Source organism: Macaca fascicularis, chromosome 5 (assembly GCF_037993035.2).
Source record: "Macaca fascicularis isolate 582-1 chromosome 5, T2T-MFA8v1.1".
Lineage (NCBI taxonomy): Eukaryota > Metazoa > Chordata > Mammalia > Primates > Cercopithecidae > Macaca > Macaca fascicularis.
In genome coordinates this window covers 12,692,882-12,708,604 of record NC_088379.1, presented here as the reverse complement: position 1 = coordinate 12,708,604, position 15,723 = coordinate 12,692,882, and the positions used below count along the sequence as shown (strand labels likewise).

At 50.3% G+C, this 15,723-nt stretch overlaps 1 long non-coding RNA gene across 1 annotated transcript; it reads left to right on the top strand.

Annotated features, from left to right (window-relative positions):
- Positions 1-8,082: 8,082 nt before the first annotated feature.
- Positions 8,083-13,184, top strand: LOC102146791 (uncharacterized). Its single transcript, XR_010586622.1, has 4 exons — positions 8,083-8,349; positions 10,417-10,597; positions 11,258-11,351; positions 11,603-13,184. It is a non-coding gene; the product is annotated as an uncharacterized lncRNA (long non-coding RNA).
- Positions 13,185-15,723: the final 2,539 nt, after the last annotated feature.

Genomic DNA, 15,723 nt, shown 5'->3' with positions numbered 1-15,723 from the left:
TTCTTCCTTTTCTTTCTCCTCTATGCTCTCTCCGCCTTTCTCTCTTTTTTCTTTTTCTTTTCTTTTCTTCTTCTTCTTTTTTTTTTTTTTTTTTTTTTTGTTGGAAAGATGAAGAACAGTCCCGCTCCCTACTCGAGGGTATCTCTGTTCACCCACTGCCTGCATCCCTGCGCTGCGCTGAACCCTCTCTGCCTTCTCTGGGACTGGTTACCGGAGCAGTAGCAACTGCCGCCTGGGCCCAACGAACCTTCGGCCTCTTCATCACTCTCAGTCCCTTTGGCGCTTAGAATCTTAAAACTGGCCTTGGGGATTTTCGAATTAGATCCACCCACTCTACGGATGGGTAAACCACGGTGAGGGGAATGGCTGGTAAGGGGGCAGAACACCATGTGACTTGCACTGAAATTGGTCCCAAGGATTCGGGCCGAGCCCACAAATCTTACTGTCAGCAGCAAATTTGGGATCAACCAGCTACTAAATGTGGCTGGTGGGTCTGAGTGTGTGTATGTGTGTGCGCGTACGTGTGTGAGAGATAAGAAAGAAAGAAAGAAAGAAAGGAAGAAAGAAAGAAAGAAAGAAAGAAAGAAAGAAAGAAAAAGAGAGAGAGAGAGAAAGAGAAAGAGAGAAAGAGAGAAAGAGAGAAAGAAAGAAAGAAAGAAAGAAAGAAAGAAAGAAAGAAAGAAAGAAAGAAAGAAAGAAAGAAAGAGGGAGGGAGGGGAAGGAAGGAAGGAAGGAAAAGAAAGAAAGAAAGAAAGAAGGAAAGAGAAAGAAAGAAAGGAAGGAAGGAAGGAAGGAAGGAAGGAAGGAAGGAAGGAAGGAAGGAAGGAAGGAAGAAAGAGAGAGAGACCTGGCTGGTCCCAAACCGCGTCTCATTTCAAGAGATTAGGTGTGAGAGGAGCTTGGATCCCCAGAGAGGATCTTAGATGAGCAGGGTGAGTTGAGACTGGATTCCATTTTAGAAAATAAATGGCTTCCAGGCTGCTCCGAATCCCAGCACCCTCACTGCTCCCCCACACTAGGAAAGGGGACAGGGGGACAGTGAAACATCATTCAAGAAGGTTGTAATCGGGCTCAAACACGAGTACCTGCTCTCTGAACTGGGGCTCAGCCATGTCAGTACCCAGAAACCTGAGACACTGGGACCGTGGAAGGGTGACATCTGGGGGCTTTTGAGGAGTGGGGAGTGTGCTGAATGCAGGCTCCTGGTTTCCTCTCAGGGAAGCGCTCTGGAGCAGACCCTGGCAATGGCACACTGAGCATCCTATGGAGGCAGAACCTCATTCCGGATCTTCAGAAGTCCTGCCAAGCGGCGGTTCTGGCGCTCTGACTCCCTAACCGGCAGCTGGAGCTCAGCACCAGCCAGGCCAACAATCCACTCTTCTCTAGAAACATTTCAGTACTTGTTTGGGAAGAAAATGTGGAATCTGGCTTTCTCAACGCAAAGTTCACGAAGTTTAACTCGCTTTACAGAAAGGCTCCTGCGCTGCAGAGGGAACATGAACAATAGAGAGAATCAGACAGTTCTCCTAAACCAGGGAACTGTCGAAGGAGCTCCTGTACCCAAGGGAGGAACAAGGGGCGTTTGGGCAGCACTCTTTCTCAGAAGTGAGGCAGATCCACGCAAGGGCCCAGACAGCTGCCCGGTTACTGCAGGGCTTCAACCTTGCAGGCCACCCACTTCAGCATGCCAGCCACCTTACTTGGCAACCGCACAGACCTTCATGGGGACTCCAAGAGACTCCAAATGCTTGATGGCACTTTGTAAGTCGGAAAACGCTCAAGGCGGGTAGCTGCGAGGCTGGTTGTACCCGTTCTGGGACCACAGCTGCTGCAGACGCCACCGCGATGGGTGAAGGCCGGACCATAGCCTCGAAGGAAGCAGCAGCAGAGGCTTCTAATCCGCGGCAGGGCCGAAGGAGCAACCAAACAATATTTAACAGTAAGAAGAACAACAAAAACAACTCCATTCGTTTGTCTGAAATGTTACAGGTGATGCGTTTCCCAATCCTGTTCAGATCCGGTTCTCAGAGGCTCCCTAGAGCCTGGTACACATGACATCCATTTTACAAATAGGGAAACGGAGGCTTAACGAGGTGATGTAACTTATCCATTGCCACAGGTCATTTAGAAGCCAAGTCATGGTCGTCCAAAGCCCAGAAGCATATTTTAGGATTTCAGGTGGCAGGGTAGATTGTCCTTTCGTGCTGGCATCTGCCAGCTTTGGTTCTGTAGTGGCCAGATCACAAAAGCATGCAAACGTTTTGAAAACCGTCAAACACCGTACATTGCGCTCATTGTTATTATTGCCGTTATTATTATTGTGAACTTCTGGGCAGTGCTGGATTGGCTGACCTAAAGCAATCTGCCTCGAACTCCTGCGTCCTTCAGGGGATTGCAAGTGTCCTGTAGGTTGCTATGCTTAGGGTCTCTCAATGGTCTAGAGACTCTAGCCTCTACCAGTTTTTGCTCTCTCGATACGTTTTAGGAATGAAGAAATGCCAAAGTAGGGTTGCAGAAAAATTGTGTTGTGTTATAAATGTTTACATCACCTAATAAATTGGGGGTTTTGTAGTCACATACAGGAGTTATTCAACATAAATTGGGTCGTTCAAATTATTAAAGCATTTATAAAAGATTGATTCCCAGGACCCTGCAGGCAGGGGTGGTCTAGTGTAGGGTATAGGTTGAACCATACATTTCTTTTCAACATGTTGAGTGTATATCTGAGGTTGTGCCTCCTATGAAGAAAACGTCAAAAGTCTGAATGTGGGGCAATTTGGGAATGTAAGAACTGGGCCAAGGGTCCTGCAGCCCCGCGCTCCACCCCGAGTCCTGCCGTTTCTGCTTTTTGCTTGGAGGCGGGCGGGGAAAGTAGGAGCGTGGCTTCTGGCCCACCCAGGGCCGACCCGGAATCCGTGGCCACTGCGAATGGCACCACTGTGTTCCTGTCGGAATGGACGGTTTAAAGGGAACACATGGTAGCTGTGGGGGTGAGAGTGTCACCCTCCCTCGAACCTCCCGCGAGGTAAGCTCGCTCCTGAGCTCACATGTTTCCTCCAAGCTTGCGTGAACGTGCGTGACGAGTTCTCCAGGCTCAAAGCCCGCTCTCATCAGCTTTCCTTCCCACTCCATGCCCCTGCTCGCAGTCCCCGATGCCGCCATCCGTCGCGGTTTGTGCGCCCGCGGAGCCGAGAGCACCTAGTCTCTGCAGCCCTCTTGGTCCCATGGGAGCGCCTGCATTAATCCGCACTGCTTTTGCAATCGCAGCTTTAAACTCTCGGCATGAGGATCCGGCGCTGGGTCCTGTGCTGCGGACCTGGGGGGCTTTTTGGTGAGTTCTTTCCGTCTCTGTCCCGGTCGCCTTCTGTGGCTACACTCAGCCTCCCTCCTTAGGACCTTGATGTGTGCCCTTGCGCCTAGGGGAGGATGCACAATGTGAAAGCTTCTCCGCTGCCTGCACAAATCGAGGGTGGGAGGTGATCGAATAGGGCTCAAAGACCCCATAGGTACTTAGAGAAAGGCCGCCGGAGGACCTGAGTGGGCTCCTCAGGCCTGAGGCAACTGTACCACTGACTTGGTGAATTTTAGGCAATTAACTTCTCTTCTCTGGGCCTCCATTAAAAAAAAAAAAAAAAGGATGTAAGACTCCTGAGTAACGCTTGGAGTTCAGACTTACCACTGGCTTGTAGTGGAGTAAAGGACAAAAGCTTTCTACTTTAAATATTGAGTCGTGTCTTTCCTGAGCACAATTTTTGTTTGCGCGTGGGGTTCGGGAGGTGGTTATTTTAAAGATTTGAGTCGCCCCAAGTTGCTACCATGCAGGCCTCCCCAGGAAGGTCACTGTGTTTGGGCCTCCGCCATCAGCCTTCCTGGGCCTGAGAGGTCAGCTGTTTTGGAAAGTACAGGTTTTCCTCAGGGAGGACTTCTTCAAACTCACTGTGCTCGGTAGGGAGAAGGCCTGAGGCTAGTTCTCTCCTCTGTGGCCGCACTAGTCTCCGGAGAGCCGGAGAGCCCCCTGTCCTTAGATGAAAAACGCCCTAAGACGAAAAAAAAAATTCCAAGTGCTTTCTCGCCAGTGGTCCACCAGAAAGAGAGGGTGGGCAGCTGGCTGTAAAAGGAGAGCCAGTAAAGCCGCTCATTTTAATAAGCTCATTAACATTTTTGAATGGCTTTCCTTGTGCGCACCAAGGCCTCCCAGGCAGGCGCGGGAGAACTGGGCAGCGGGGTTATTGCGCACCAACACCCACAAGCACATGCGCGCTGGGGTGCCACCGCTTTCGGCACAGGGGACCTGGCCGGGCAGGAGTGGCTGGGCAATGCCCACAATGCCAACTCGGAACTTCGGCGTCCCCCAGTGGTCCAGCCTCATTGTGCGCCGCACGCTGGACTGTGGCCCTCGGATATTACCAGGCTGCGTGGGTTCAGAAGTTGCTAAGGAGCTTGGGTGACCATATAAATGGGCCTGAATTGTCCCCGAAGTTTTGAGGGATCGGCAGGCCCGGGGTTTGTCCCGGTCTACTTCCTTTTGGCTTGTGTTTTTGGAAAGGGCCAATGGATTTGATGCTCTTGAGAATTCAAAAACCAAGTAGTAAACCTGCTCACACCCACGGGTCGAGTGTATTCCTGCCAATGTCAGGCTGCAGCAGGATGTCCTCCGTGCACATCCTGGACGGGGTGCAGAGCTGTCACCAGGGTGACTGGCTTCCAGGAATCCTTCTTTGCGGAGGAGGCCAGGGGCACTGCCCCTCCTCTTTTCCGGGAAGTTGAGCAATGCATTCTTGGACCCTCGGACTGCAAGAAAGGAAGCTAGAGACACACCCACACAGAGGTGGTGAGAAAGAAAAAGATGTCCCGGGGGCAGAGCAGATAAGAGAGAGAGAGCGGGCTGCAGGGAGGACCTCGCTTGGCCAAGTTCTCCACATCCCTTCAGGTCCTGATTTGCAGGTCTTAGGTCTTCACTGAGTCACCCACTCCCCAGGTTTGAACTAAGAGTCCCTCTTGAGTAGGTCCCAAGGTCCTAGCCCTTATCACCTGGGCTCAGTGGGCTCTGGTGCTGTCTGGCCTGGGGACCTCTGAGAATACAGAGATGGGACCTCATGCACTTACTACTGCGCCTAGCATGGGGTTTGTTGCTCTTTGGCATCCAAACCATACTGGAAGAACACATAAATAAGGCCAGGATCCTTCAGCTTCATCTATGTCTGTTTCCACCATACCTTTTCCTACCTACCCCTCTAAGGGCCTGGAGACCGTTGCAAAGTTGGTGGGGGGGCGGCAGGACCAGCTGGCAGTCTCCAAGCCTGGCCAAGTTCTCATTCTTGTTCTTCTGGGCTGCTGGAGGCAGGTCCTGGGGGACAAAGGATCAGCGCAAGAGCCAGACTTGTTTCTGGGTCAAATTCTCGGGCCTCAGCCCTCAGAATTTTTCCTGGCGCCTAGGCAGTGAGCAAACCCCACATGCCATCATTTCATATTTGACCGCATTAAAATGCACATTAACTTCCCCTGACCAGCTAAGGGCTGAAAAACAAGGTCCCTGAAAACACACTCCCCGTTTCAGGTTCATACTGGAAAATGGTTTTAAAACTAGAAAGACACTGTGGTGCAGTGTCACAGCTGGGGTGTGTGAAGACACCCTGGGAGAGGTTGTGGCTGGCAGTGGAGTGTGGGGACTGCGCTGGGGTAGAGGACGGGGAGGAGAGGTGGTGCGGGAGGGTATTAGACCTCTTGGGGTCCTGGCAGAGCAGCTTCTCCCAGATGCCTTGTTGAGGTGAGCAGGGCTTAGATCGCCGTACCCATTGGGATCATGAGCTTAAGGCAGTGCTGCTTGTTGGGATAGTTGTTTTACAGCAATTGCCCTTGCTCTTTGGATTTCCAGCACCGGGTTTGATATGTAGTAAGAACTGAAATGTTTTCAGAGGAAATATTCCTACCTGGAGCATTTTATGTTTCATGAATGGATTCTCCAGGCGGGCACAGTGGCTCATGCCTGTAATCCCAGCACTTTGGGAAGCCTAGGTGGGAGAATCACGAGGTCAAGAAATCGAGACCACCCTGGCCAACATGGTGAAATTGCGTCTCTACTAAAAATACAAAAATTAGCTGGGTGTGGAGGTGTGCGCCTATAGTCCCAGCTACTTCAGGAAGCTGAGACAGGAGAATCACTTGAACCTGGGAGGCAGTGAGGTTGCAGTGAGCTGAGATCGCGCCACTGCACTCTAGCCTGGTGACAGAGCAAGACTCTGGACTCCGTATCAAAAAAACAAAAAACGGCCGGGCGCGGTGGCTCAAGCCTGTAATCCCAGCACTTTGGGAGGCCGAGACGGGCGGATCACGAGGTCAGGAGATCGAGACCATCCTGGCGAACACGGTGAAACCCCGTCTCTACTAAAAAATACAAAAAACTAGCCGGGCGAGGCGGCGGGCGCCTGTAGTCCTAGCTACTCGGGAGGCTGAGGCAGGAGAATGGCGTAAAACCCGGGGGGCGGAGCTTGCAGTGAGCTGAGATCCGGCCACTGCACTCTAGCCCGGGCGACAGAGCCAGACTCCGTCTCAAAAAAAAAAAAAAAAAAAAAAAAAAAAAAAAAAAAAAAAAACCTAAAACAAAAACAAAAACAAACAAACAAACAAACACAAAACGGGTTCTCCATTGCCACTTCTTTTGAATCTGAAGGCAGGTAGTATTGATTCCCTGAGAGTCAGAGAAGCAAAAGAAGCTGATGACTCATCCAGGAGCAATCATCTGGAAAAGCTGAACCCAGTGACTCAGCCCTGACATCTTTTTGATACTCCAAAAGGGAAGGCAATGAAAGCTTCCTCCTGAAAAATTCCCATTGAAACAGACGTGGATTTGGAGCCAGGCTTTCCTGAAGACCTAGCTCACAGTACTTTGCTGAAAAATGAATACCCCCATTTACAAATACAAAGATGGGCTAGTGAAAGAATTACATGCTCCTTGAGTAGTTGGCACCACTAAATACTTGTAGCCTACCTGATAACAAGTTTTGCAAAGTTAAACAAGGACATATACCATTTAAAAAATATATTTACGAAGATTGTAAGAGGTGGACAGAAAGTGTGGAGTGACTGTAACAACAACCCAAACAGTGAGAAGTCAGCATCCACTGGAAACCTTCTTTGAAGTAATAGGTTATGTGTATCCCATCCGCAACTGCAATTGTGGTTTTAAAATAAATTCAATATATAGGCTTTTAAGGTTTAGAAAAGAAATACATTGAGGGGGAGCTTCATTTTCCAGGGCATTCCCTCTGTCCAAAAGAATCTGCTGAAGAATTTTTAAAAATAATTCTTTCCTAATATGTCTAATATTTGATTTATATTATTAATTGTTTTCCATGAAATACTGCCTGCAGTGAGGCACTTCCTAAATACACTTGTCTCATTAATAAGAGGCTTGAGCCCTGCTGTCAGGGCTCAGGCCTGAGGAGAATTCAAGCCAAGCGCACGTAGGGAAGGTGGCCACAGGATGCAGGAAGGAGAAATGGAGTCCTGTCCTTTCAAAGGTGGCCAGCCAGGGGAAAATCGCAACAATGAGCTCCTAGGAAATGCGTAAACAGAGATTTCTTTAAAGAGAAAAATCTTTGTTGTGAAATCCTTGTCTGTTCTTTCTTTCTTTCTTTGCTCGTTCATTTATTTAGTTGCTCAGATATTCAGCAAAAGTAGCTGAAAGCCTATTCTGTGCCAAGGATGCAGAGAAGAAAGATCGCTGGCTTGGTGGAGTTTACAGTCTAGTGGGATACAAGAAATGGCAGTGCAAAAAGAAAAATAAAATATGCTGCGGATTAGCGCCTGTGAGGCGCAGTATTATTTTGGGAGTTAGTGAAGGAAGGTCACTGGAATATCAAATGTTTGTAAGGGCGCTTTTAGAGGGTGCGGATCCTGAGACCGTGTCACTATCTCTCTGTCTGCCTGACTGATCGTTGCTATTCTGGACTTAGTCTCTGTCCCTCTGTGTCCCTATGTTTCAGTCCTGATTCACTAGTTGCCAAAGGCAGGGCGGTGGGGGCAGAGGCCAGGCCACAGATCTGGGTGCTAGCAGTTCCTCCTTCCCCCACCCCCTTTCTTAACGACCCAGCCTCTTCCGGAGGCCTGGGGGAGGATCGCCTAAGCATTGAATGGACCTCACCCTAGGACCCTGGTGCCCTCGGAAACGGGATCTGAGGTCCGGATCACTAACGCTCAGAGATGTGAGGGAAGCCGAGAAGTTGCCGAAAGGGGCTGAGAGCTGCTACTCCTTTTCCCTGGGCAGCAAACCTCAAGCTTGTGCGGGCCAATCATTGCATTCTGGTAACCAGCGCTTTATTTAGCGCCTAATCGCTTTCCTGCCCTGCAGTAAGTGCTTTCCATGAATTATTTCATTCATTCCTTCCAGCAGCTCAACTTCCATTGCCCCACTTTGGGGATCAACACTACCCTGGCCACAGCTATTTCCGGTGGAGCTAGGGTTCGAACCTAGTCTGTCTGGCTCCAAACTACTCAGCGCTGGCCACACGTGCGTTGGTTTCCCCAGGCAGAGATGAAGGTACCATGTAATTACAGAGGAGAAAAATGAGGCCCGGAGAGAGTAAGTGACTAAATGGGCATCAATGTTATGTCAGGCACAGAGCTAAATGTTTTACGTTTAGCGCATTTCATTTTCCCGAGCTCTTTGAGAGGTGGAATTTGAGGTCCTGTAGGAACCACGAAAAAGCCAGATAGAAGAGTTGGTGGGTTGAAGCTTTGCAGCTCCAAATGGCAGAGTGGCGAACAGGCTTTGGAGACAGGGCCAGGCTTATCTTCCACTTTTGCTTCTTCCCAGCTTCCAGGCTCTTGGGCGAGTTCCCTAAATTCGGGCCCTCATTCTCCCCAGGGAATAAGGAGACTCATAGGTTGGCTTGGAGATAAAAGGAGATAACGTAGTTAAAGCCCTTTGGAGTGGGTGCATGGCACAGAGCAAGCTCTCAAAAGATGATCGGGCACACAAGCCTGGATGGAACCTACCTTTCTAGACCCTGCTCAGCCTTTCCTTCCTTTCCTTCCCGTCTGCAAAAGAGGGAGATGATCTTTCCAAAACTACCTGCTGTGAATAGTAAACGGCTTTTTTTTTTTTTTTTTTTTTTTTTTTTTTTTTTGTCTCCAGTGGAGACCGGGGCAGCAGTCTCAGAGGGAAGGCTTTTTAATCCCGGCTTCATTTACCATGTGCCACTCCTTGGTGACAGTGCAGATCTTAGGGTGCAGGTAGCTCTGGTGGGCCTCACAGGCAGGGCAGAGAACCCAGTGCCGTTCTTCCTACGTGGGGTGACAGGAAGGAGGGTACCAAGCCCAGCAAGGCACATCAGTTGCTCTGTGTTCACCCTCCTCAGTTTCAGAGATTCTGGCCTCCTTGCTCAGTGCCTGATTGGCAAGTTTCCCAGTTCTGGGCACTCAACCCCAATGCCTCAGCCCCAGCGCACACACACACACACACACACACACACACACACACACACACACTGCAGTCCCCATCACTTCGTCATTGTGAGTCAGAGACTGGAGCTCCAGGAAAGGAAAGAAGGTCGAACAGATTCTGCGGTTTTCACGTGCTTGCACTGACCATACCTTTCAGTGAATCCTGGGGCGAACCCGTGAAGTGTGTGGGATTATACCTTTTTTACAGAGTAGCAAGCAAAGTTCAGGAGGGTCAAGTGACTTGGCCAGGGTCATACAGCTTGGAAGTGGTGAGGCGGGAACTGGCCTGGGGGACATGTGAAACTTCAAAGCCTCCAGTTAATGTTTGCGATGCCTCCGCGCCGCCTCCCACTCCTAGGGTGGGGACTAGGTTGTGGGAAGAGGAGGTTAGAATCCCACAGGGATGCGGGGAAGGGAGTATTAATTCTCTGGGCAGTTTCCTATTAAGAAAACACTGACTCCAGCCGCCTCCTCCCGAGTGCCGCCGCTTGGCCTCCTGAAGGCGAGGCCTGTATATTTGTAGTTTGATTCTGCCCGTCAAGGCTAATTTCTCCCTACAACTTAATGGACTCGGCTTGACGTGCGTAATGATTCCTAATCACGAACATTATTTTTGCTAGCGCGGAGACATGTTCCAGTTGTTGTGACAGATCGCATTTCAGCCATAATGACGGAAAATTACCATTTCTAATTCTCCGGTTTTTGACACCTAAATCCACAGACCATATGTGGCGGCGGGAACTCTGGGTCCGGCGGTCCTCCCTACCCGCCGCAGCGAAGCTGTGCTGTCGCCAGGGCTTCCACCCTAGAGCCGCGCCCAAACGGGTGGAGTGGGAGGGGCCCACGGGAAGGACCCGACTTTAGCCTTTGGACCCCTTCCTCCGACCTGAGGGCCCCCTACACCAAGGAGCAAAAACCAGAGCTTGGACGGGGCCTCAGAAACTGTTGTATCTTCCGTGACTCGTTTTATAGATGGAAACTGAGGGGCAAAGGAGAGTGCAGCTTATCCAAGATCTCAGGGCTAGTAACTGGCGAGAAAATTCTGCTCAGAACCATTCCCAGAGGTGAGACTGTTTTGTCCTTCAGTCCGAGAAAGGGAGACCTGGCTCCCTCCTTTTATTTGCAAGCCTCAAAACCATCAAGCCAGGCAAAGGTTTTTTTTTTGTTTTTTTGTTTTTTTGGGGGGGGGGGAGGGGGTGGCGGCGGAACATTGACAACGTGCCAGGAAATTCAGGCACAGAGAGGGTAAGTAATTTGCTCAAGATCACAGCGCTAATACGAGATGGTGCAATTCACCTTCCTCTCACTTTCGGCATTCACACAAACCAGGTGTGAATAGTTATGGCCACTTCTGGTGTGGGGAAACTGAGGCTAGTAGACGGAAAGCCGAAACTAAGACTCCCACATCCGTGTCCCCGAGTGTTACCCAATATGGTAGGTCCAGGGGATACAGCGAACCCTACTACATGCCAACATTTTGTAGGTTGTTTTGGGGGTCACTTCCTCTGCTCCCTTCCCCACCCTCTACCCACTTGAAGCTAGACTCTGGGCGAAGCTCTTGAGATACTGAAGTAGAGACGTAACCCGGTCTACCAGGGCCTCACAGTTTAGCTCGAAGTCCTAATATAGATCTATGCATTTTTTTTTTCTTGGGGAGTAGGGAGTTCCACGCGGGGGCCAGTGGAGTTAGGTCAGAATTTACTAACCCTGCTTTTAGGAATACATCACAGAACCTTAGATACCGCCTCTGTACAAGGGGTTAAAAATGCCCCACTCCAAAAATGGTTGCATGCTCGATATGGCTCCTTTCCAGGCACTCGAAGGGCGCGGACCTTCGCTGAGACGCCACCCGTGCAAGTGGAAGAAGCCCTTGCGCCACTGCTGAGCGGTTGGAGGGGACACTGCAGGTGCGCCCCAGTCAGGCAAGGAGGCAGGACCAAAGTCCCCAGCTCTCCGGAGGCTGGTGGAGAATTCCCGGAGGTTATCTGTAGTCCCGGCTGACCCCTGAGCGGGTGGGGGTGGGGGCGGGATGCGGGGGGGGGGAGCATTAAGCGTTGAGAGGCTGTTGTGGGCAAGCCGCAGGACCTCCCTACGTAGCCCACCCTGAGTTTGCTGGCACAGCTCGGGTCTCAGAGCGCTTCTCCTTGTGCAAAAGCAGCGATGACCTCCGAGGGTCAACGAGACCAGGTGCCCATTAGGGAAACAGAGATGGAGGAGAAATCATGCGTCAAGGTCTGAAATTCGACGTGGCTCTAACTCGATATCTCCTCATTGTCGCCACACATGCACCCGCCTGCAGCGGCGCACCGGACTCGGTGCTGCACCTTCCTCCTGGCGCCTGCGCCACTGCCCCCGCGCAGGTCCCACCGCGCAGGACGCCCCTTCCCGCTTCCGACGTCTACTGTGGATCACAAGCGGTCACCGCCAAAGCCTCATTTCGGTTCTGACCCAATGACTTTGGGGACGCCCGGGGAGGAGATGTGGAGAGGATGTGGCCAAGGTGAACCAGCCAGTGTAAGTGCGAATGCTTCTGGCTTCTCGGTAACACCTACCCTGCCCCACCACCCAAATCGGGCCTTGATAAAAAAAGAAGCATCTTGACAATATATTTTTAGACGTAAGTAAGTTGAATGTGCCCACGGAGGGAGGTTGAAGACATTTGATTATTAGGACAGAGTAGAAGCCTGTCTGGCTCATCCCCTTGGCCAGCTCTGAAGCAGCAGTGGACACATCTCTGCGATTTTGCAAGGATGTTTGTGAATGCGCTTTGTAACTCCTAGAAAATAGGCAAAAAACCGTGAGTGGATGTAGCTGCACCACTGGCACCTGTAAGAACGTGCCCTAAAGCTGTGGAAAGTCTGGTCTTCCTGTTATTCAGGTTCCAGACACAGTCTCAAGCCTCAAACCTCCAAGAGTTGTCTTGGCTGCTCATTTCACCAATATGAAGAGGTAGGTCAAGCCTGAAGATAGCGGCTCTGCTGTTTTCTTTAGGCTGCTTGAAACTTTGGATAAGCAGGGAAATTCCAAGAAAGAAATCCCTGTATGTAAATTGGGAGAAAAAGATATGATGAATATTAATGCAGAGGCCTCTGAACAAATGGAACCTCCATTTTCACATCCAGCACAGGATCATCTGCAGCCAGGCAACCTGAGAGTTAACCCCAACTCTGCCTTTTACTGATTGCTTGATATTGGGCCTTAGTTTACTCATCTGTAAATTGGGGGCAGTGATAGAATCTATCCCACAGGGTTTTGCTGAATATTAAATGACTTTAAACTTGTAAATGGCTTAGAATAATGCCTGGCATATAACAAGTACTCAATTACTGGTGCCTGGTGTATAGTAAGTACTCGATATACATTAGTTATTTTTCAAAGACACCACAGATCACCTGGGAAGGCCTCTCAGGTATTTGCCTGAGATTCAAGCAAACAAATATGGAAGCTACCAAAGGCCCATGGAGGCTGAAGGATCCTTGCAGAGAGATGTTCTAAATGTGGCCTAGAATGGCAGTTTGGAGGGAGGCCTCTCCAGTCAGAGGTCTGGATGCTAAGTTTAACTCTGCCACATATTAGCAGGTAATTTTGAAGTAATAAACAATCTTTTTGTGCCTCCATTTCTTCTTGTGTAAAATGAGAGGCTGTTGTGAAGATAAATAAATACAAGGAAAGCTTTTAAAGCCAGATCCAGAAGAAAGGATGCTTTATGTTTGCTTCAAAATTATATATGTAAGACATTTTTCTCTATGCCTGACATTCAGCAAGAGCTCACTATTGTCAGCTCTTATTCCTTCTTGGTAGGTAAGCTGCCTTTACAGACGTTACCAGTTTAGGGAAAGATGAGATAGTTAGTAAATATTCTGGTAATTGTGTGTGATTGCTCAGAGACAAGGACTTTAGGGATACAATCTGAGTTCAAGACTGACAAAACCACTCACTAACTGGGTGGCCTTGCATCAGTCACAGCCTCTGGGAGCTGGCTGCCACCTGTTCAAGGAAGATAACAATTTCCACTTAGCAGAGGAGGCTCGGGAATTTCCCTATAGGAAGAAATCTGGGGTCTGGGGGATGGTTGGAAGCTTGTCTTCAAGCTCTTCTGGCAGAGAAAACAGGCTCTTGACTTAGATTGATTGTACGCTTGTGAACTACTGGAAAGATTTTGGGCCGTGGAGTAGAGCTTTAGCTGCCCTTTGCTGCCCCGTCTATTCCTAAAGGGCTAATTGCTATGCTAACATTCCTATTGTAATTACTGTAATTCCCTAGATCTCTGGGTGGGGCAGAAAGACTGCCTTAAAGTCAGATTGAGAAATTGAGTGGGACATTTGGTTCTTAGTCCTTCATAAGATGCCAGCGGAAGGGCAGAATTCATTTGGAGTTCACAAATGTCTCTTCTGGGAAGGCAATCCTGATCAGAAATTCTGATTGCTTATTCCATCTTATCAACGACTTACTGTGTGCCTGCCAGGTATTGAAAGATCCACAGGCTTAGTACCTACTTTGTAGACTGAGATTAAAATCAGGTAAAATGGTTGGCAATGTGCTTGGTGCACAGTGCTGGAAAAATGGGAGTTCCTATATTAAGTCAGATCATAAATGCCTGAAAACAGGGCGAGGCGGTCAACAGGACCTTCTGAGACATATTCACAAGAAGACTCAGGTGTATTTTTAAGCCATCCCGGAAAAGCTTTCAAAGCACTTGTGAGGCAGCTTTTGTCCATTTTACTGAATGACGTCCTGAGGCAGAAGGGGCTTTTCTACTGGAATTTCCCTCCCTCTCTGAGGCTACTCTGGAAATTTAAATTTAAAAGCTCCTCTTGGCGCTTGCTCCCCGGCTCCCCAGTGCTCAGCGCCGGTGTCCGGGAAAGCTGGGAAGAGCCATGCGGTTGGAGGCCCCTGCAGCCCCTCCTGGCTCTGTTGCGTTTGCGGAGGTGGTTAGTTCTGGAGCACCTCATGTGCCGAGTGCGGACCTCGCTGACTAATCGCCTCTGCGCGTAGAGGCGACCCAGTGTCTTGGGAGAGCAAAGGGGATCACTGTGCTTTCAGCTTTCCCGGCCTGTTCCGGAGAGCCCAAGGTTGGCTTCCGCGAGAGTACCCAGCGTGCCGACTGGTCCTTCGGTTCTTCACGTCTGCATCTCCTCCCTTTGGTCCTAAGGAAAAGCTTCAGCAAGACTGGTGAACACATGCGCGGTCTGAAGCCAGGTAACACGACGGCAATTGTTGAGCTTTCCATAGGGCCAGCCCACCATGGCAGCTATCTATGCCCATTAGATAATTGGTCCCGTCCATTCTATGGGGGTCGTTATATTACCACTCCTATTTAATAGTTGAGCAGGCCAGGGTACCAGGGACTGGATTTCTCCGTGGTCCTACAGCTAACCAAGTGATGGACCCTGAATTTGAACCTCGTGTCTGGCTTGAGAGTTCGCGTCCCTATCCAGGCCTGTCTGCTATCTTCTTCTGTGTTTCAGGGCCCAGGATGGTGCCTGATATCTGGTAGGCTTCTCTGAATATTTGTGGAAAGAGAAGGTATTGTTATCCTACTGTTACAGATGGTGAAGCAACTTGCAAAGAGAACATTTCTTTCTACAGGGCATGAAGCTAGTGAGCGGAATTGCTGAGCTAATCCTGGCCTCTCCAAAGGGAGGAGGCCAGGAAGAGGCCCAAGTCCGCGTTGGTGTGCGTCTTCCCCTCTGCGTCTCGAACGGGAAACGGTGATCATAGTGGCTCAGAGCCTCTAGCCGGACACACCCTGCCTTCAACTCCCGGGTCCTTCTGTCCCAAGCAGAGCACTGCATCTGTGACATCCGCATAGAGACAGGGCTGATTGCGCTAGAGACCCGGCTCCTCGACGCTGAGGGTTCTCGGCCTGGAGGTAGGAACGTGCGGATTTAGTTTTATTTCTATCATGCTCCGATTACTCACCACTGACTTCACACTTTCCATTCCCTAAACGCGGGATGTCCAAGCTGCCGGAGGCCGAGAGCACTAGCCAGGAGTGTAGGACTGCCTGGCGGCGGCAGCGCAATGCCATTGATGATTCCAGCAGAAAGGACAAGGCCAGGAATCTGGACGCCCGGGTAGAGATTGCAGTAGCCAGTATCAGTGGAGTGGGTGGGTGAGGGGCATAGCCCCGGCACCCGTGGAGTGGAACCCAGCGGCGGCGAGGGACGGGGGCGCAGTGGGATAAAATGGGCTAGTGGCCGCAGGCGCGGCGTGGTTTGGATGGGATGGGATTGAGAGGCGCGGCGAAGGATCCTGAGACAGCCACTTGGCAGTACC